The sequence below is a fragment of the Amblyomma maculatum genome, unplaced genomic scaffold (assembly GCF_055883805.1).
Source record: "Amblyomma maculatum isolate TAMU_Amacu unplaced genomic scaffold, ASM5588380v1 scaffold_24, whole genome shotgun sequence".
Classification (NCBI taxonomy): Eukaryota; Metazoa; Arthropoda; class Arachnida; order Ixodida; family Ixodidae; genus Amblyomma; species Amblyomma maculatum.
This window is the reverse complement of record NW_028146749.1, coordinates 2,922,860-2,944,335: the sequence shown is the minus strand read 5'-3', so window position 1 is coordinate 2,944,335 and position 21,476 is coordinate 2,922,860. Positions and strand designations below refer to the sequence as shown.

Below are 21,476 nucleotides of genomic sequence, written 5' to 3'. Positions count from 1 at the left end.
GAGAGGGGTGGGGAGTAAGTCAAATTACAGCTGATTTTCTTCGATCGACAATGTACCGCAACTAATTATGTATTGTTTTGAAACTTATGCGCATCTTGTTACTGTAAATGCATATTTTGTAATTGGTGTGCGCGCCTTGCGCTGATCGTGCAGGAAGACTACATCAGCCGATCTGGAAACTGGCTGCGACAGTGGAAGCTCGTTTCGCCGAAGCCTGAGGTCCTTGGTCTCATCTACACCAAAACGCTGGCCTTTCACTTCTTCATGGCAGTGCACTTACCGGACAGGTATTAGCGCTGATTTTGTTCGGAGGAGGAGGAGGAGGAAAAAACTTTATTTGCAGAAGAATTCGAGGCACGCAGGCCTCCTGGGTCTCCGCACGACCCCACTCACGATCTAAACGTTCATATTATGTTTATCCATGACGTATGCGGCCCGGCTGACGACGATCTTCTGCCTGGCCGGGTCCGCTGATCGCAGTGAGGTCTCCCAGTCCTCGGTTCGGAGAGGCACCGGCCCGGCGGGGGGAGGAGACGCCGGGCAGGATAAAAGAATGTGGGTAAGAGTAGCCTTGGGGTGGGAGCACAAAGTGCATATGGGGGATACCGGCTGAAATTTCGAAAGTAGAGCTGGTGTCGGTAGAGTTCGTGTCTGCAGACGACGCCAGATTGACTGCTCTCTGATAGTGAGGGATGGGTGGGGTGACGGATAGATGAGGCGCTCAGCGCGGGAGTTTGCGGTGAACTCAGCAAACGAGTGCATACGATCCTTCGAGAAATCCCCCATGAGGTCCGCCTGTGCCCGGTTTCTAGACCCTCGGGCTAAGGAGTCGGCAGCCTCGTTGCCGGGATTTCCCGAGTGCGCAGGCACCCAGATGAGCTCAATCCGTCGGGGGAGGTGGGAGGTGGGCATGTGCAGCAAGTGGTGCGCCGGAGGATGAACCCGGCCCCTGGCATAATTTAGAATGGCAGTTTTTGAATCACTGAGTATGTAACTGGCATCGGTGTATGCCAGAGCAATAGCTATAGCGGTCTCCTCGGCTTCTTCAGGGGTCGTGCCTGAAGGAAGCTCAATAGTTAAGGGGGAAGTGTGGGGGTTGTGGACAACTGCAGTGGCTCCGCTCTCATCGCAGGCGGCATCTACCCAAACGGCATCGGGCTCATTCCCGTACCATTTGTGGAGCGCTGCCGCGCGTGCCTTCCTGCGACCTTGGTCATAGTGGGGGTGCATGTTCCGCGGTAATGGTTTGACATAGATTGAAGTGTAAATTTGGCTAGGGAGTGTTAATAGGGATGAATTGTTTGCAGGAATAGTGATGCCTAGCTTAGTGAGTATATGTCGTCCGGTAGTTGTAGCAGCTAATCTGAGGTATTGTGCTTGTAAATGGGCCTCTCGAAGTTCATGTATTGTATTATGGACTCCAAGTTCGAGTAGTCTCTCGTTACTAGTGCTTTTCGGTAATTTAAGTGCTGCCTTTGTTGCTTGCCGAATTAATGAGTCTATTTGCTGGACCTCACTGCATGATAGTTTGAGGTATGGTGTAGCATAAAGAATTCTGCTGAGGGTATAGGCGTGCACTACTCGAAGTGTGTCCGCCTCTCGAAGCCCATGTGCGCGTCCTGTCACCCTCTTTATGAGTTGTGTGGTGTTTGCAACGGCCTTTTTGAGCCGCTTAATTGTGTCGACGTTCTTTCCATCCTGTTGCAGGTATAGTCCCAGAATGCGGATGGTATGAACCTGTGGTACTTGTCTTCCCTGAATTCGAATTTCTATGGGGCTTTGGTAGGTCCGTCCTTTAGGGGGTATGATTAGTAATTCTGATTTTTCTGGGGAGCACTCTAATCCGATTGTTGCGGTAAGCTTGGCTATCGTGTCTGCTGCTGTTTGTAGCGTGTCTTCGATTTCACCGTCTGATCCGTGTGTTGTCCAGAGTGTGATGTCATCGGCGTATATGGTGTGACCGAGGTGAGGGATTTTCTGTAGTTCTGCGGTTAAGGGGATAAGGGTAATGTTGAACAGAAACGGGGAAAGAACGGAGCCTTGCGGCGTCCCCACGTTGGCAAGCGTGTACGGTGAGGTGTGGAGATTGTCGATGTGAAGTGTGGCTGTCCTGTGCTGAAGGAAGGCTCTTATGTAGTTGTAAAGCCTAGGACCAGTTTGAATGTTCGTGAGTGCCTGTAGGATTGCTGTGTGTTGTACATTATCAAACGCTTTTTTGAGATCTATTGCTAGTATCGCCTTAGTATGCGTTGGTATATGTGGGTCAAGCACTGCTGACGTTAGCTGCAGCATAGCGTCCTGCGTAGATAGACGGGGCCTGAAACCGACCATTGAGTGCGGGTATTGGTCCGTGTCATCCATGTATGCAGTTAGCCGAGCTAGTATAACCTGTTCAAAGAGTTTTCCTAAGTTTGAGGTGAGCGATATTGGGCGCATATTCGCTGGGGAAATTGGCTTGTTGGGTTTTGGTATGAGAATTACTTTCCCGTGTGTCCATTCTGCTGGGAGTGTCCCTTCTTCCCAGTGTTTGTTATAGAGGTCCGTTAGTTGCTCCAATGATTTATCATCTAGATTTCTTAGCGCCGCATTTGAAACCTGATCTTCGCCTGGCGTTGTGTTCTTGAGCTTGTGAAGTGCTGCCCGTATTTCTGATGTCGTTATTGCAGCATCTAATATATCATTTGGTCCTCCTGCATAGGAGGGAAGGGATTGTGGTTGACCCGGGGTGGTGTGCATATGCTTTAGAGTAGCTAGTAGGGCATCTGTGTCATCTCTGTGTTGATGGGTTAGTCTAGCTATTATGTTTCGTGTATATGTCTTGCTCTGGGTTGGGTCCAGAAGGTGCCGAAGTAGGTGCCATGCACGCTTTGTGGTGAGATTTCCTTTTAGCCCTTCACATATTTGTGTCCAATTCTGCTGAAACAATTGCGCTCCATAGTCTTCAATTTGGGTGGCCAGATCATTAATCTTCTGATTAAGTTTGCGGTTGTGCTTCTGTGTGGCATACCGTTTATTTAAACTACGGTGGGCCTCAAGTAAATGCGCCATTCTGGCATCTAACGTTGGCACATCTTCGTTTGTATCAATGACCTGCGTATTATTTTCCTGGTCCTGAAGTAGTTGTCGCACCCATTGCCTTAATTCTATGTTGTCTTCAGCAGGGGTGTTTTGTCGTTGTTTTCTAAAATTTTCCCAGTTCACCAAACGATGCTTATATGTCTTTGGCGTGCACTGTGGTCCCTCAAGGGTTAGGGCGATGATATAATGATCGCTGCCTAATGTGTGTCCGGTTCGTTCCCATTTTAGGTGCGGGATGTGTCTGCCGAGCGTGAGATCTGGGCTGGTATCCATAATACCAACTGTACCCTGTCTGGTGGGCATTTCAAAATCATTATGTACGGATAGCTGTGACTGCTGTATCTGATTGGACAGAACCTCTCCTCTGCTGTTTGTACGGCTGTATCCCCAATCAGCGTGTGCGCAGTTTAGGTCCCCCGCTATTAATAAAGGTGTTTTCTTGGCTTCCTTTGCTATGGTCCTAATTAGATTCGCGCAACGAGATGCGGGGCTACTAGGAGGGTTGTATATATTGGAGACTATTAATGATTCTTTAGTAACATCATTCGGTATAATTTCTACAGTAATGTGTGCTACCTCGTGTGTATAGTCGTGTATTGTGTGTCTGAGTGTGCGTCTGATGTAGGTTGTAACCACGGGCTTGTCCACGCTAGGTGCATGGTATGCTGTATATCCTGGTATGTTGAGTGCTATACGAGTTTCTTGTAGAAGTATAAGGTCTGGGGGTGACGAGTTGCTAGTAATAAGTTGCACTAGAGGATCCCGCTTTCGCTTAATGCTCCGGCAGTTCCAATGCCAGATTATTAGTGGGTTGTTGTTGCCCTTAAGAATTGGAGGATTAGCTGCCATCATGCTGCACTTGGGGTGCTACGGAGGGGGGTATTGGTGGTTGGATAGAGGGATAGCTTGGTGGGTGGATAGAGGGATAGCTTGGTGGGTGGATAGAGGGATGGCTTGGGAAGAGAGAAGTGGGGGATGGTTGGAGAGGGAGTGAGGATGAGCTGCCATCATGCTGCACTTGGGGTGCTACGGAGGGGGGTATTGGTGGTTGGATAGAGGGATGGCTTGGGAAGAAAGAAGTGGGGGATGGTTGGATGGGGAGTGTAGCCAATCTGGCGTCAACTACCTTCATTATGCGGGTAATTGCCCCCTCTACCATCGTTTCTACTTTAACAGTTAGATGGTCACAGAATGTGTTTAGCCGCGCCTCTAGCTGGGCCGTTAGGGTTTGGAATCGTTCTTCCATTTTTTGCTGGAAGAGTTCGAATTTTGCTTGAAATTTCGCCTCTAAGCGGGCTTCTAGTTCAGCTAGAGGATCGGTGTCGCTGTTTGACTCTATGCGTTTCTTTTTAGACGGGGGAGTAGCAGGAGGGGATGGAGTTTGTGTGGTTAGGGGGGTGGTGGGAGGAGGGATTTTGTTCGGGAAATTCAATGTTAAACAGGGCACCAAAAATTATCCGACTCACATCGATTGGACGCGTGCAACCCAGTTAAATGTCAAATGCTATCACTGATAGAAATATTGCAGCACCCCTCGCCATAGGAGCGATCAGAAGCTCTACAAGCATCATCGTTGCTGCCAAGCCGAAGCTCTGTACCAGGGCTGAGTACAAGATTTATGAGAAGTAGTTGAGATTTTTTTTTTTTTTTTTTGCTGCTGTAATGATATCTGTGCATGAAAATTGATGATTGAGCGATGCGGCATGCTGTCAAGGCAAGTGAGCCAGCGCGTTCATATTATAGATTTTGGAATGATATATGTGGTGCACACAGAACGAGCCGCTTCACACTGCCATATGATTGATTTTGCTCTGTCCGCTTCCTTCCTGGGCAAGCAGTTGTATTCTCGTCATACGGATTATTTCCTGCTGCTCACATGCTCATGACGTGTTCAGCTAACTTGTGCCAAGCTTTAAAAATCTACAACTGGTTCTATAAGCTTCTGTGAGTTGGGCTGTCTGATAAGGTCTGATAAGATTATTTTTTTTTATATAATGCAGGGTTGTTAAATAACAAAGATAAGCAGATGACTTATCGCTAAATATTCGAACGCTTTTGCTGTAAAAGTTGCGTGCTGTTAGAGAAACTTAAGCTGTTTTTCTTTTTTTTTTTTGCGGAATAGACTTATTGTACGTTTGATGTAAATATCGCGGGAACTGTTTGTTCTGTCGCGTCGGAATCCATCATAAGCGCCACGACATAGAAACATAGTTAAAAAAAGACATAATCAATAAATCGGCTGCCTTTCATAGTGATGTTTCTATGACAAGCGCAGACACTTGGTATTGCTAGTTAAACTGCAGCATTGGCATGCAAGAATGCGCGTCGGCAGGATAAGCTTTGAGTGCGCTACGGTTGCAAATTGCAACATGACTCAGCAAAACGAAGTGCCTGCGCCTTTCTCGCGGATTCATGGATCCTAATTAGAGACTTTTGGTTTAGCGCTACCGCGCGAGCGTCAGTACGCATGCGCAGATTACTCCGATGGCGACAGATGGCGCCAGGTTCCTGTCAAATTTCGGCGGACGCCGCACGCGGGGACCAATCAGCGCGTGCTGTGCTGATGGTGCGCGGTAGACGGCCGCGATAAGCGGCAGCGATAAGCTAAAAGTCTCTACTTTAACGCGGCCGTCTACCGCTACCGCCCACCGTCAGCATAACACGCGCTGATTGGTTCCTGCGTGAGGAGAGAGGGGCTTTAAATTTGACAGGAACGGGGCGCCATCTGTCGTCTCGGGGTGATCTGCGGATGCGTGATGTTTTTATTATCTATTGCGACTTTGCGTTAATGCGTTTTCAGTCGGGTAGCATGAAAGTCAGGCGCATAAATTATATTGATGTGATCGAGGCAAATGCAGCAAGAGTCAGACCTTGTCGTTCTTTTAAAGCTTAGTACACTTGTTGGCAGTGAGCAGATATTATTTATTCTACCTTTCAACCCTATATTTGCCTGGAATGTAAAACTCACCGAAAATTAAATATTTAATTAAAAACTTGTCTTCGTGCAGCTGACCAAGATGGAACCCGCCGCAGATCAGACCTGTCGCAAACATCAAGTGATCTACAAGCTGCCAGAAGAAGAGGACCAAGCATCAAGCCCATCTTCCACATGGGGAACACGCGTGTTCTATAGTCAGTCATATATCCATGCTTATTAAAAAGCAAATCGCGAGCTTTTTCTGAACGCTGTTGAGAAATAAATTTTTCACCAAATGCTGCAGCTGCTTTACTTTCTTGATGGCATCAGAAAAGCTGCTGCTTTTCTTGATGCATTTGCATGCTCTACCACGTTATATATGCATGGGCCGCTGTATATTAAATGCATGGTTTTGAGCCGTCTGCCGGCCACTAACCGACGTCGGGAAGCAACCGGCCGACGTACGGCCTGTCATCAGCAAAACAGCTTGGGCAGACGAGCAGCCGACCATTCAGGAGTATGCTGGCAGGTGGCCGGCCTACGTGCGGAAGGTGGCTGGTCACGTCGGGTCAAGAGGTCGGGCTGTTTCCATTGCCGAAAATCAGCCGACGTTAGGTCACTGTCAATCCTCGACACCGGCCCTCAGTCGGGTGCCGAGGGTTGGCCGGGCCCTTCTTGGTCGGCGAGAGTTGTGGGCCGTATACCTTTTGCCAAGCACTTCTTTTTTTGCTTGGGACTATATTTAAATATACGTATAAGTATCCAATAAATGTATGCAACTAAGCAAGGTCACTGTATATAATGCGTCAAACAAGGCAAATAAATATGTTGCGCAATCACAGATAGTAAACTTTACGCACAGAAAGAAAGATGATTCGTCGAGCGTGGGTATGAAAGTAAGGTGTAACATTTTCGGACCGCTAGAACTAAACAGACAAAATCCAACAAGCTCAAAGTTTTGAAAAAGTGACAACCATCAGGAAACAACTTTAAACCAATACTAAAAAGATAAGTTATGGTGAAGTATATAAATGTTTCGTAGGACAAATGTATAACTGGAGCTTAGCACTACTTTTCCAAAATATTTATGTACTTCGCGCCCCTGGTTGTTTTTAAAGCACCGGTCATTCCAACGCGAAGACAGCAAAATTGTCAGTCAGTCATGAGTGGCATTTCGAATTGGGAAGCTGACAGTCTTTTTTTTTTATGGTAGCCAAAACAAGTAATTATCGAAATTATTTTCTACCTTATAAATAAATGACTTAATGGGCAAATAGTGTGGTTTCAGGAGTTGTGGGGCATGTTTAGAAAAAAAAACAATTTCACCGGAAAAGCGAAGCAATTACCGCGATAGCAACACATGGAGAGCCAACTCAACAAGCATGGCAGCATGCGCGCACAAACATAAACACGTCTCATTACACGACGGCGGGCGTTCGCTGTGAAGCGCACGGGTGAGCAAACTTGGACGGAGCAGCAGCTGCCACTCGCTTCAGCTCAAACGGCCATAACCTGAAAGCATTCAAAGGGCTGCTGGGCAGAATCCACTCGGCCAGATAAAACGAACGCGCACTGAAATGCGCCTCGCAGTGGTCGGGGCAACACGAGAAAAACGCATGCGCTATGGCTGGCCTTGCCAGCCCCCGAGTAACGCGAACAAGAAAATTGAGAACGGGTTTCAATGTGTCCTCTCGCGAAGAAGTCAAAGTAGAAAAAATAAAGAAGAACGCAGTTACCTTTGCTGGGCTTCAGTGTCTTGGCATGGACGCTTTGGCGCAGGTGAGAGAGAGAGAGAGAAATAACATTTATTGCACCCGTCAAAAGGTTGGTGAGGATCCGAGGCGAAGCTCTGCCCCAACCACGTCCTCCCCCTCAGCCTTCGACCTGAATCCCTTGGATCTGAGCAGGGGCCAGAGCAAGACGGATGACTTCTCGTTGCCCTTTTTCGTCCTGCTTGAGAATTAGTGCCTCCCATTACTCATCTGTTCTGTCAGGTTCTCCAAATCTAGGACGCGTCCATATCATAAGGTTCATGTCCGCTATGCCATCGCAACGTTTGCACCTGGGGCTAAAAATTTCCGGGTGCCACTTGCTGTAAAGCTCGGGGTTCGCGAATACTCCAGGCTGTAGCTTACGCCACATAACCTCCTCGCTTTTGGTGAGTTGCTTACACGCTTTTGGTAGTACTGATCTGCCTAATTTGTAATGATTTAGGATATCTTGGTAGGTGTTAAGGTAATCGTCGAACTGTAGGGGCTCCTCATCGCGCAAGGGGTACGGGGTTGCGCATAAGTCGTCACTGCCCAGACGGCCACTGACGTCCGACGGACAACCGAACTCGGCCGCAACTCGGCGGCCGATTTCGGACGTCCGCCGGAATTCCGGCTTACGTACGAAAGCGGATGGTCGAATCCGTTCGCCCAGCGGACAGCCGCCGTACGTCCGTCACTGGATTTGCTTTTACACAGCTATGATATAGTTTGTAGTCGTCGTGCTCGTCTGAACTGCGTATAAATCAGTAATACCCTCAAGTCTGCATTATATGATGCCAGAGCGAATCGATGCGATAGAAAACGTTTCCATTAAACAGTTTTTTTTTTTATTTTCCGCATGTTTCATCGTTGAATTCTTCCATCAAAAATTTTTGATTAAAAGTTAAATGACTATTAAACATTTTTCTATCATGATGCTTCGGTGAAATTTTAATCAGTGGCTGAATAGACGCAGCAAGCAGCAAGCTCAAAAAGAACGAAACCGAACCTATCCTCAAAAAAATCTGAAATGAGCCAATCCAATCCACCTTACAAGTTGAAGTTTAGTCATGGAAGATGGCTTCATGATTTCGTGTTCTGCATTTTCTGCGCAGTTACAAATACCTACGGCTGTAATGCACTGCTAGCATTGTTTTTGCTGTGGCTTGGTGCGGCTGGCACACTTTGTTCACCCGCCGATTCCAAAGTAAGTATCTCACCGTACTTTTGGTTCTGTAGTGGAACTTTTCGATGCACTGATAGTGGTGAGCTTTTGGGTAAGGAAACAGCTCTGTACAGCAGCCGAACGGTCGAGTGTTTTAGGCTAGACTGACAGGATGGCTCCGCGCCGACTAACTAAAGTGCAGCCTCAAGTCTGAGGGCCATCTTTCTCGGCATTACTGGACGCTGTGCCAGTAAGCCGCGCAACTTCTCTGAAGGAGTGCCTGCCCGAGCTTTAAAGGAGTTAATTTGTTAACCATGCGCAACGTGCTGAGTTGTAAAAACTATACGAGAAAACTTTTGCACTCGAGCCTATCGTGCGACATGCCTACACTTGGAAAAACGTCGCGAGTTTTTTTTTTTTTTTTTTTTTTTTTTTTTTATATGGACAGCCGCTGATCTTTCTCTCTCGAGCTTTACGGCAACTACAGTTTCTAGAAGGAACGGCTGCAGCTACTAAATAACTAAAGGTTTAGTACTCTCCTTCAGCTTTGACAAACCAGGACAGCACCTTGCGCATGTTGGTTATGCATGTGGGACCGAACCGCGCAGAACAACCGGACAAGGAGATAAGAGAAAAAAAAAAGTCAGCACTTGTCTTTTTCTTGACCCGTTGTTCTGCGCTGTTCTGGCACGAATTTAACATACCGCCGCCGCGATACAGTTGGGCTGTGAGCTCGGGTGCCTGCAACGCCTTCTTTTATGCAAAACAGGCATACTGAAAGGCCATGCAAGCCGCGGGCTCAAAAAAAAAAAAAAAAAAGAGCACGAGTTGAGCAAAAGTGAGATGAAAACAAAATTGTTGTTGCTTTGTCCTTACAGATATTCAAAGGCTCCTCAGAACTTCACTGCATTATTGACAGCGAGATAATGCCAAAGCTACACTAGAGCCATGCAGCACCTTATAGTGCATGATACTGAGCTTATGTCTCGCACTGAAAGCTCTTACCATGTTCTTAGATTATCATATTAAAGTAGCTTTAAACCCATGCTTGTTAATACAGTGATAGCCATAAATTGAATCTAGGGCATCATGCTCACATACAAGGCTTCTGATAACCGCTGGTCCTGTACCTGGTCATCTTACAAGCATTTGTGCAATTGATGCTTTTAATGTGTTGTAAAAGCTTTTGTGTTCTATTTCTGTATGGGAATGCTTTCCTTATTGAAGGCTAACATTTGGCTTGCTACAGCAAAACCTCTACCTAGTCATCCTAAAAACAGCACCGCAGTTAGTGCTTTTAGTGTGTTGTAAAAGTATTTGTGTTCCGATTCTGTATGGCAATGCTTTTCTCGTTGAAGACTAGCATGAGGCTTCCAAAAATTTTTCAGATGCCATTTGCTGTAGCCGATTTCGTAGGCCAACAGGAAACAGCACTTTGAACATGGAAAACTGTCATCCACGGGGGAAAAACAGCAACATCCCTTTGCATTCTCATTTCTTTGGTATGGCTAAAAGTGAATATTGTATCATTATCTATATTATTAAAATATTGAATCATGATTGTCAGTGTTGAAGTTGTTTGAGCATGATGATTTTAAACACACAGGACATCCCTTCGACATTAAGGTTTTAGCTTGTTTACATGTAGGATGTAGAGCTGGTTTCAACAAACTTTATGCAGCAAATTCTTTTTACATTGTCCACCATGTTACTTTTTGTCATTGTCCATTGAAGTAAATAACCAGTATTTTACGTTTACACAGTCGTCCACTCTTAGCTTGAATGGGAATGTGTGGCATGCAGTTTGCAAAATAGCAATGCATCCGTCACAGCCATGCATCAAGGCTAAGTGGCTTGTGCGTAGAGGGACCAGCCGCTCCAGCTTCACGTCATCTGCCTCTTTGCTCCGGTGTGCAGACGTGCATTGAGGCAAAGTGGTTTATGTGTAGAGAAACCAGGAGCTTCTTTGTCACATCTGGCTGTTTATTACGGTGTGCAGATGCGCATCGAGGCAAAATGGCTGATGTGTAGAGGGACCAGGAGCTGCTGCTTAACGTCCTTCGCCTCTTTACTACAGTGCACAGCCGTGCATTGATGCTAAGTGGCTTGTGCATGGAGGGCCCAGGAGCTGCAGCTTCAAGTCTGCCTCTTCGCTCAAGTACGCAGGTGCGTATTGAGGCAAAATGGCTTATGCATAGAGTTACCAGGAGCTGCTGTGTGGCGTAGTCTGTATATTTGCTATGGTGCGTATCGAAGTACAATGGGGGGGCTCATGTGTAAAGGTACCATGAGCTGCTGCGTCATGTCGTCTGCCTCTTTACTATGGTGCGCAGGCATGCATCAAGGCAAAGTGGCTTATGCATAGAAGGACCAGGAGCTGTTGCTGCACATCTGCTATGATGTGCAGCTGTGTATTGTGGGTGGTGGTGGAAAACATTGCCATCAGATACAAATACAGGAGGTTACTCACTAGCTGACCCTGAGGGGGCCTGTCCTGACAAAAACAAGGGGTCCCTAGTTTGGGACCCCAGTGGTGGTAGAGGGACTAGAGGCTGGTACTTCACGCTGTCTGCCTCTTCGCTACGGTGTGCAGCTGCGATGGATGCAGTGGCATCTCAAAAAGTGCATGCCACGCACTCACATGTTCAGCCTGAGTGGACGACTGTGTACCTGCTATAGCTTTGTTATTCCTAGAATAAACCTAGGCCAAGTTGGATAAATTATAGCTCACCTCATATGTGGTCAGCAAAGAAAAGCCACTCCAGAAAATCTGATGCATTTACTGTCATAGGATTCTTATTCATATGCATGCTACTGACAAGTCAGATTCTTCACCCTCAGAAATGCCAGAAAAATAACCAAGGGTGCGTCTGCAATAGTCTAGCTTGCTCTTTCTCTGCAGACTTGAGTCAGATGTGTGTTCCATTGTTGTGGGTGGGACAGGTGTGAATCTTTGATTTTAAGCTTGCAACAAGTATGTTATTGTAGTTTAAAGGCAAAACGGTACTAATAATCGCAGCCCCCCGTGGCCTTTATCCCCTTTTAATAGTGTTGCTAGACACTGAATTATTAGTTTACTCTGCACTGTTTCTGTCTAGTTAATGTGCGGAGATGTACATATATTTATATGACTTGGAGTTGTCGACTTTGCACTTAGAAACATTGTAGCGTTATCTGATGTGTTGCTTTCATTTCTTTAATGATTTCTGTAAGGGATCGGTGGGTATGCTAGGCACCATTATTAGTCTGCTCTTTTTGGGTCACCTGTTCAATGCCCAGCTGCGGCCGTCTCCCACTTGCCCTCGGACAGGAGGCGGAGAGACGCGCAGAGAGGCAGCTACAGCAGCTACAGTGCTTAACGGAAACGTAGGCAGAGAGGGAAAGAAGTCCCCTCTTCCGAGGACTTTGCTGTCGCACTCGAAGACGCGGGGACAGGCAGTTTGTTCTCGTTGCTGTGTCATGTAGGGGGCTCATTTTTATTTAAGGAGCTTTACGAACAGTATACAACTAAGGGGTCCTTAGTACGCTGACTGGACCCATCACCCGGAGGCAGCACAGCTTTGAAACGAGCACCTCTTTTGGAAGAACTGCTTATCGTTCAAAGAAAAAACACTGTCAGCTTGAAGTGTGTAAGGCCCTCTTCCTTGTTGGGGAGCCCATAAAAGTGACAATTATTCAGTGCAGGCGCGCTGAGTGGGGTCTCGTTGAGGATTCCAACCCTGGATGTCAACAGTGGTGGAAGATGGCGGCGTTAAAAAAGGGCAAGTGTGTAACAGTGACGGTATGATGCGGAGCGGGAGGATGTGAGTTGGCTCTTCTGATGTGGTCCGCAATGGTGCTGACTCGGACGCCAATAATTGCAATAATTGCCCTGTAAAAGGAGCCGCCAAGGATGCAAGCTTTGGGCAACAATGGTTGCGCACGTGAGACACCGTTTTGATGGGTTCTAATTTTTTTTTCTTTTTTTTTTTTCCTAGGGGAGAGAGTTTGGCATGTGACCTAGTGAGCCAATCATTTCGAGGTCCATTCTCTAAATTCCATTTGTTGTGAAACGAATTTGTTGTCCCTTTTGCATTGCTTGTATTAGGGAGAGGGTGAAAAACTTATGAAAGTGGAAAGACATGCCAAAATGTTTGTTAGCCAGTCATGTGTGAGTTCGTTGTCATTGGGGATGAGAAATGTGGGCGGAGTCCCGAAGTTAATGAAACGGCCCCGCGGCCTGGAGAACTCGTTCTGAGCTAGATTTTGATCTCTTTCCTCTTCGGCATAGATCATGGTCATTGTTTCACCTGTTGTAAATACATACATTCATGTATAAAATTTTCAGTTCATCTTCCTCTCCGTGTGCAAGTTGTTGTGGCCAGATGCAGTAAATTCACTATTTTCATTTCTATATAACGTGCCTTTCTGAAGATGGTGAGCTCTTTTGTCCAATCCTGTAAAAAAGCAGCAAAGCGCTCCCGAATCTTCCACAAAACTGTGTGATATCTTTAATACTAACTGCGGCTTGGTGTCACTCAAAACATGTAGTTGAGGTAGATTTCTTCCCCCCCCCCCCCTCTTTTTGTTCGTTCAAATGAGGACCAGCGGACACTAACTTTTGCTTTTGTAATGCCCTAGGCCCCGCCTTAAGGCAGTACTCTAATGTCAATACCATTTTTATAGCTATGGCTGTCCAACAGCACTAATGTCTTTTATACACTTCTTTTACTAATCTCTTACCCAAGTGGTGGCTTATACTGTGGGGGCGAAAGTCTCTGGACAGTATGTCTAGATTTTGGACTAGAATCGCGATGTAAACGAATTGTGACCTTATTTCTCTTGCACACATGAAAGAACTAACGTTCAACTTTCACATCGACAAGTATGGTCCGAGTTTCCTGGTCGATGTGAAAGTTATGTGCTTTGATTGCAGTTTGTGTAGTCCACACACTTGTCCCCGATATTACATAGGGGCAAATTAGGCGCCTTTACAGGGGCAGTTTCTTTGGCGCCCACTACCTTCCCCATAAAAAAGGTACAATGTTTCTTGTGAACGGCTGGCTGCATTTATAAATACCATTATTTTTTTTGTAATTTGTTGTGCGTAGTTGAGAAATCCATGACATACATGCACAGCTGGTTGCCAGAATTATGCAACCATATTTCAGTAACAAATAACTACTTTTAACTCTTGTAGAAGCATGAACACTGCGCAATCACTGCGGCGGGCTATGCTTCCACATTGGGCTTTAGCCACATGTCAAATGTCTATCTTTATTCTGCTGCAGCAGCTTGCATGTTATCAGATAAGTTACTTCGTCGCAGCTGCTCTAAGGAGACACTTTCTAGACGCTTGTAGCCTAGATGTTGATGTCGATATACCCCCGACACGCCCAGGGAATGTCTTCGGTAGAGGGTACATGGAAACCAGCGAAATGTGCAGTTTACAGAATAAAAAGGTAACAATTTTAAATGATGTTATTATTGATCACTTCTTTTCAGAGCAGGAACAATGACTTTAGAAATCTGCCTGTTAAACCGCTCAAAATGCAGGTTTCTGCCGCCAATGCGTACCTGTGTAATACTGCAATGCTTTGGCTGTGCTTTATGTTCATATACAGCATCCTTTATGCTTAGTTTCTCTGCATGTGCACTCCATGTCTTGGGCATTGCTGAGGGCGCATAGCAGCAAGCATAACATGCCATGTTTGGTCAGAGTGGCATGTTCAAAGAGACGACATAAAAACATTAAAATACTGAATGCCAGGTTCTGGTCAAACTACGTTTGTATCTTGTTATTCTGCATGGGTTTTGCTGCAGTTATATGACCTTTCTATATAGTATGTGACAGTTCTGAATGGAGATGCATGCGTACAGTGCCATCTGGAAAAAGCAATTGAGAGAAACTAGCAGTTGCCCTTGGAGATGTGTAATCAAAGTTCAGCACAGATAACTTGAATTTCATTTTCCCTTCTATTGCAGGAGGAGCCCAGCCTGCTCTTTCATCTTAGGCCTGAAAGACCAGCAACAGCTGATCGAGCAAATGCACAGGATAGTAACTGCTCCTGGAATCCCGGCCTGCGGAGGCCGCCCACAGAGAACTCGCTCATCTCCTCGCTAATTCCGAAATATTAGGTTTCAATAAATACCTTTTCCTCCACCACCTCCCCAAGGGAAGAGCTGTCACGGCCTAGGATAATTAAAATTATTCAAGTAGATTCTTAATACTCCAGTTGGCCTGCATTTTACCATGCCATTCCTTAACCTCGATATTTTTTTAGTGTAGACTATTTATGCATGCAGTTTTTGCAATAAAGCCAAAAAAAATGCTTTTTTTACAACCTCACATGCTGGTATGCCTATGCACTTAGCATGTTTTCAGGAATGGTGCATTTGTGTAAAGCTCAGCTAGCATATGTGCCTCTTTGATAGAAGTTTTAATTGCACACTACTGTTCAGTGCTTTGTGTGTGAAAGTAAAGCAGACAACAGGAAACTTGAACCTGTTGCATATTCTATTGTCTGCTTTACTCTCACGGCAAAGGCATTGAGCACTAGTATGTGACTGAAATTTCCATGGCACATGCTTGCTGAGCTTTACACGAATGTTATTGGCAAGTTTTTACACCAATAGCGGGCCCTGCAAGCATGTTCCGGGAAACGTCCGAATGTCCGCCTCCGGCTGCCCGTCGGACGTCCGTGGGACGCGATCCGGATCCACGAACGATAGTCCGACGGACGTCCGCTGTACGTATATCGAACATAACCGGACTTCCGACGGATGTCCGAAGGTCCGAAAACGGACGTCCGTCGGTCGACCGTCGGACGTCTATGGCCGTCTGGGTGGGATCCCGGAATGTAGCTAATCCTCGGGCCAGTACGTGCGCTCTCTCGTTCCCCCTCAACCCCTGGTGCGCCGGTGTCCAAATGAGCGCGACCTGCTCTGCCGGTGGTGGACCACTGGCCAACACTTTTGCTGCTATGGCCGAAATGCGGCCCGCGTCAAAGTTTCTAATCGCTGATTTCGAGTCTGTAACTATAATTTTGACCTGTTGTTGTGTTAGAGCTAGCGCGATGGCCACTTCTTCCGCCTCCGTTGTGGTCGAATTTCGGGTGCTGCAGCAAACTACCGAGCCCCCGTCTTCTCTAGTTGCTACTGGAACACGTCCCCTACCGTTCGCGCATTGTGCGGCATCTGTATATAAGACGTCCCTCAAAACGGGCTTGCAGCGCTGTTGCTCTATCACTCCTCCGGCTCTCATGGTAAACGGGGTGCATGTTTTTGGGGAGCGGAGGTATTTTTAATTTGTCCCTAACCTGTCTAGGTATTTTTTCTGTACGTCTGGAGCATGCTTGCGAAAATTGTGGATATTCTTTTCTGTGAATGATGGCCTCGCTGCGTTGAAGGGGGGCGTCGTTGGTTCGCCTGGGATGCCTCTCGCCGGGCCGAGGTTCCCGGGTCCTGGCTCGGAAGGCTGCTACTGCGGAGTGACGATGATCAGGGATAGGCTTCGAGGTGGAGGAGATGATGTGATCGGGGTTCGGGGGCCTATACTTGACCACAGTGGAATCATGAGGAGCCGAGAGAAAGGAGGAGTAGGAGCAGCCAGGGAGTAGAGGCGAAGAAATGCTTTATGCAACTCTTTACATGATGAAATATGTACAAGTTAAAGGACGAAAAATGAGCTTTCTGCGGAGACAATTTACGCCGTTCATATATGGTCGGTTATCCCCACTTCCCTAGGTGGGCAACAAAGTTCAATCTGAACAGTCCAATCAGCGGGGCACAAGCAAGGACTTGAGATGCTACCCACTGCAGATGGTGGTGCTTGAGCCTCCTCGCACATCTTTCGGTTGCGAGGGCTAGCTTCTCCGATGTGGATGACGATCTTGTGCATGCTGGCGGTGGAAATCCTTTACCAAGGTGAAGCAGCCGGAGAACTCGTTCGTTGGCAGAGGTCATTTCCCTGGCGTTACTTCTCAGAAGGTCATGCACCTGCCTCGAGAAGTCGGCGAGCAGGGTCAGTGCTGATCGGCGACGCGCCTCCGAACCTTTCAACAAAAGGTCAGGTTCCCTTTGTCGCCGCAGTGGGCGCCAAGGAAGATTAAGGCCTGAAAGGGCAGCTCGTCTCCGTCCCGAAAGGGGAGGCTTGGATGCAGGAGACAAAGGGTTACTCCGCCACCGTCGGCGCCGCTTCGATGCCTTTGGTCGCGGTCGCTTACCGGCGTGCGCTAGGTCCGTTTCTGTTTCCAGTTGCTGAAGAATCTGCGCGAAGCTCGGCTGGAACCGAAACGGAGCTGTGTGGACAGAACCCTTTTTTGCCTGCGCAGCGGCGTAGCGGAAAAAAACTAGATGCAATAAAAAAACCAAATCACCTCTGGGCCAGCGTTCGACGCCTTCTCTTCTGCGCGCGGGAACAAGCGCGAAAATGAAAAAACAACCACAAACAAAAAGCGCAACCACGGGGAAGGCATAGTGTACGGAGAGAGGGCGAGGGAGTGCCATAAAGAGCTGCTACAGCATGGTGAGGATCCGCAGAAGGCACGAGAAAAAAAAAAGCACCAAAAGAAACATGCTGCAGTCAAGAGGGGCTGAGTGCAGTAGGAGAGAGAGACAGGCATTTTGAGCAAGTGGGGAGTCTAAGACGAGGAAAATACTGCCTTTGATTTTGGAACACTGAATGGGAATGAAAAGCGGGCTTCGACGCTGTGCTGTTTCGTCCACCCCCACCCCCTCCGTGGCCGCCGCGAGTGACGCGACGAGTCCGCTCGCATCTCCAAGCGCCCTTGAAACTTTGTGCTCGGAAGTGGCTTCTTGCTTTATGTGACTCCAGCTGCATGGGCGTTGCTATGAAATGTAGCTCACGTTCTTAATGTTCATGCCGAAATGTCTTTTCGAACCGAAAAATGATATTGTAGACAAAATGCAGAATGTTTTCCTGCGTCGATGGTTGTTTGGGGGGGGGGGGGGGGAGGGCTGAAGCCCCATAAACCCCCACACCCCCTCTTCGGCTAAGCTCCAGCCCACGCGTCGTATAGCTTTAGCCCAGCCTTATATCGCCTACACTAGCTTGCATGAAGCGTACTCAGCGTAGATTTAAAACCTAGCCCAGCTTTTTCCATCCCCGTCTCCCCGCACTTCTTCAACACAGGGTAGTCAACGGGAACACCCATCGGGAACACCAGTCTCGCACTTGGCGCTCTTAGCTCGCCTACAACGCTTTGATTTTGCTTCCGCCGTTGCGCTCGCTTCACCCGCATGGGCCATAGCTGCCAGCGAAACCACGCTGCGGAAGTCACCACCTCTGTAAAGGATGAATGCGGCTCAACAGTGGCAAAGCGAGAAAACGAACGTAAAGAAAATAGAATCAAAACTATCGCAAATCGGATGAGCGCGCCTATGATGGCGACATGCAGACTGCCTGAGCGGGAACTTTTCCCGCGCGCTCCGCTGTTCGCATTTCTTTTCATCGCGATATTACTTTGTATTCCTTATTCTGTGCTCCCGTTACCTCACCGATACTGCACTAGCATATAGTCACCATTAAGATACCGCACTATGTGAGAGACCAAGGACATATATATGAAGCCAGTTTTAACCATGGGGTACGAACGAATACGCGGTGCTAAAGAGTTGCTTGTCTGCTCGTGATGCGACGGTCACGGATGATGCTGTACCCATCTCGCCTTCTCGTATCAAAGAAGGCACCCAACTTGGCAGCTCCTGCCATCTCGACCTCGTCACGTGGTTTCTTGACAACCCGATGGCCAGTCAACTAGCACCACAGGCATGCTCGTCATTTGCCGCTCACAAATTCAACGCTGACGCAGGATTTTCTGGAGAACGTGGTCTTTAACACTGTGTGGCGTTTAAATATTTGTGGCACCAGTACGTCCCAAAGTTGCATATACATTCTCACAGTGTTGAGAATCATCCGAAGCCATGGAGTTACTACCAAAAGACATACTGCACAGTTTGATCGTGACGCGGAGTAGAGTTTCACAATATACGCAATGAGACTTGACTGTGCTGTTTGACGCTACCTTACAAAACACTGCTAGCGGTAGAAATCCAAACTGATACAGACTGTATCACTAATCGTAAGCTTCACCGGTGGCTTTTTCAGAGGCTCCGAAGAGCTTGGCTTAACAGCACCGCAGTCTGCCTTCCCGACGAGTACAAAGGTTTCATCACAATACGGTAGAACCCGGTTAGAGCGAATTTTGATACAGAGATTAGCACTCTACGTTGTGTGGCCGCGCCTGCAGCAATGTTTCCTGCGAAGATTCCCCATACGCCTGTAAATAACAACTGGCATCGTTGCTTGCGAAGTATACATTTTTCCGTGGCGAATCATATTAGAAGATTATGTCTTTTACTACTTCTACTGTATGAGCTGAGAAGTGATCGGTTCTGGCCTTGCCCGGTGGTGATCGCTAGCAATAGTTCCAAGACCAGCTTCGTTCTCGTTTCGCACACAAGCCGCTTGATGGCGCGACACTTGACAGCCGAGTGGCAAGCAAATATTTGGACAGTGGTAGGGGCACCAGCCAGGAATTATCAGTTAAGAACAGGGATGCATACCAAATCAGCACTGGAGATGTACAGAACTTTCAAGCAGGAAATAGCCTAAGAAAACACTTACGGTAATTCTAGGGGCAGCTCATTGTTGTTCGAGGCTAGGACGGGAGTACTGCGGACTAGACGTACCGAGTCAAGCACCAAGGGATAGACACGCTGTGCGGTGTGTGTGAAGAGGATGAGAAAACGGCTGAACCCTTAATAATTTCTTCTAAAGGGCTCCACCCTAAAGTTCAATGCAATAGGGCAGATTTAGCCAAAGCGTTGGGGTTTAAGGATAGTGGAGGAAAAATAGAAAAGCCAAACGAAGGTTAGCTGATTGGTGGCCGAAATCAAGGCAAGAATAAGTCCAAATTATATTACTTTTCACAGCTAGGCGGCCTGTAACGCCGCCGCCTGATTCAAAGGGTTCAGCATCCATCCATCCATCCATCCATCCATCCATCCATCCATCCATCCATCCATCCATCCATCCATCCATCCATCCATCCATCCATCCATCCATCCATCCATCCATCCATTCTAAAGTGCTCTAGAGCACTTTATCCATTCTTCCATACCGGCCCACCTATCCGTCCATCCGTCCGTCCATTAATACAAAGACTCTAGAGGGAAAGCTGCCCGTTCAGCCAATGCATTCGAGGGGTGACCGCGTGATTGCCGCCATTATCCCACTGTTCATTGGTTGCCAGATCAATTTTACTTGCTAAATCTGGCACATGAAGATGGTTTGAAGCTGGCAACTTAGATCGTGGGAAGATGGCGGCGTGCAGCTAAACGACGGCGGGCGGCTACTGTTAGCCACCATACTACTGTTCAGTAGGTGCTGTAAACAACGGCAGAATCGTCGCGTGTGGAGCATTTCTTGTGATATGTTGCGTCGCGTACCTACTGTAACATCACATAGGTGTCCTGATTCTTCTGAGTTGTTATCGCAAGGCCGGCTATCGCTGCGATTGTTTCGCGCTTCGCATGCATTTCGTCCGTCGAGCGCACATGCATCTCCTCTGTGCCCGATCACCTGAAAATATGTCAGAAATTTGCTTTGGCGCAAGACGACGACCACAGTATATTAAAAAAAAAAAACAGTGACGAATTCCACAGCAACGGCCCTTGGTCTATCCGGGATGGCTAGTGCTGCATACAGTAAGCTACGTCTGCTACGTCTGCTCGCAAACATGGTTTCTAATTGTTCTACATCATTCCTTTATGGCCAAGAAGGTGCCTGAAAGATTATATAATATGCTTGAAACTTGAAAACAATGTATAGAAATTTCCTACAGTTGTGTTATCGGCAGCGGTTTTTAAAACTTTTGTTCAAACCTTTGTTCATTTTTGACGCAGTGAGCAGAAACTGTGCTGGCCACAATGATAAATTTGATGATGGCGGCGAACCAGTGAGAAGCGGGAGCGGCTAAAATATAGTGCCTAGAATATATTGGCTAGTGTGCCGACCGAGGCCTCTCGGGTGGCACCACGAGCAATGAATGCCGGCGGCCGCCGCCAGGAGCGCTGCAAACTGGGTGGGTACCAGCCGCGCTGTCTGCTGCCTACCGCACTCTCACATCTTCGGCAAGAGGGCTGCTTGCACCGCATTTCAGCTCTCACTAAGTCGCAACAGACCTCAGCTATAACTGAAGCCGCTAACAACAAGTTCAAGGGTGTGTGTTTTGTCTTGGACTGGAAGCGGCGCACATATTTAACGCTGCTTGCTTGCGAAGGATTCTGCGAAGTTTCAGCATCTTAGTCTCGGACATCCCGTGCCTACAAAGGGAAACCCAGAATTTCTATTCTAACAACAATTAAAGCATAGGCATTTATTGATATAAATATATATTTATAATCTCTGGAAGAAAGTGAAATGCTTCATTTTTATTGACATATGGTTCTTTCTGCGCACTGTACACTTGCTGACAAGTAAACACGTACGCGCAGTTTTATTTATATATTGTATATGCGACCAACACAGGAAACAAAGTCACGCAACACTCCTCTTATGTAT

At 47.3% G+C, this 21,476-nt stretch overlaps 2 long non-coding RNA genes across 4 annotated transcripts in view; both read left to right on the top strand.

Moving 5' to 3' along the window:
• The first annotated feature begins 321 nt into the window (after positions 1-321).
• Positions 322-21,476, top strand: part of LOC146171003 (uncharacterized) — a 359,551-nt gene continuing 338,396 nt past the window's right edge. The window contains exons 1-2 of one of the 3 annotated variants that reach the window (XR_014703038.1): positions 322-559; positions 3,307-3,373. This is a non-coding gene — a long non-coding RNA (uncharacterized LOC146171003). Of the gene's footprint in view, positions 560-3,306; positions 3,590-21,476 lie in introns of those variants that run through there. The other 2 variants (XR_014703037.1, XR_014703036.1) reach the window with 2 other exon arrangements.
• LOC146171015 (uncharacterized) lies at positions 8,824-15,394 on the top strand. The gene is made up of 3 exons (XR_014702992.1): positions 8,824-8,953; positions 10,300-10,413; positions 14,876-15,394. It is a non-coding gene; the product is annotated as an uncharacterized LOC146171015 (long non-coding RNA).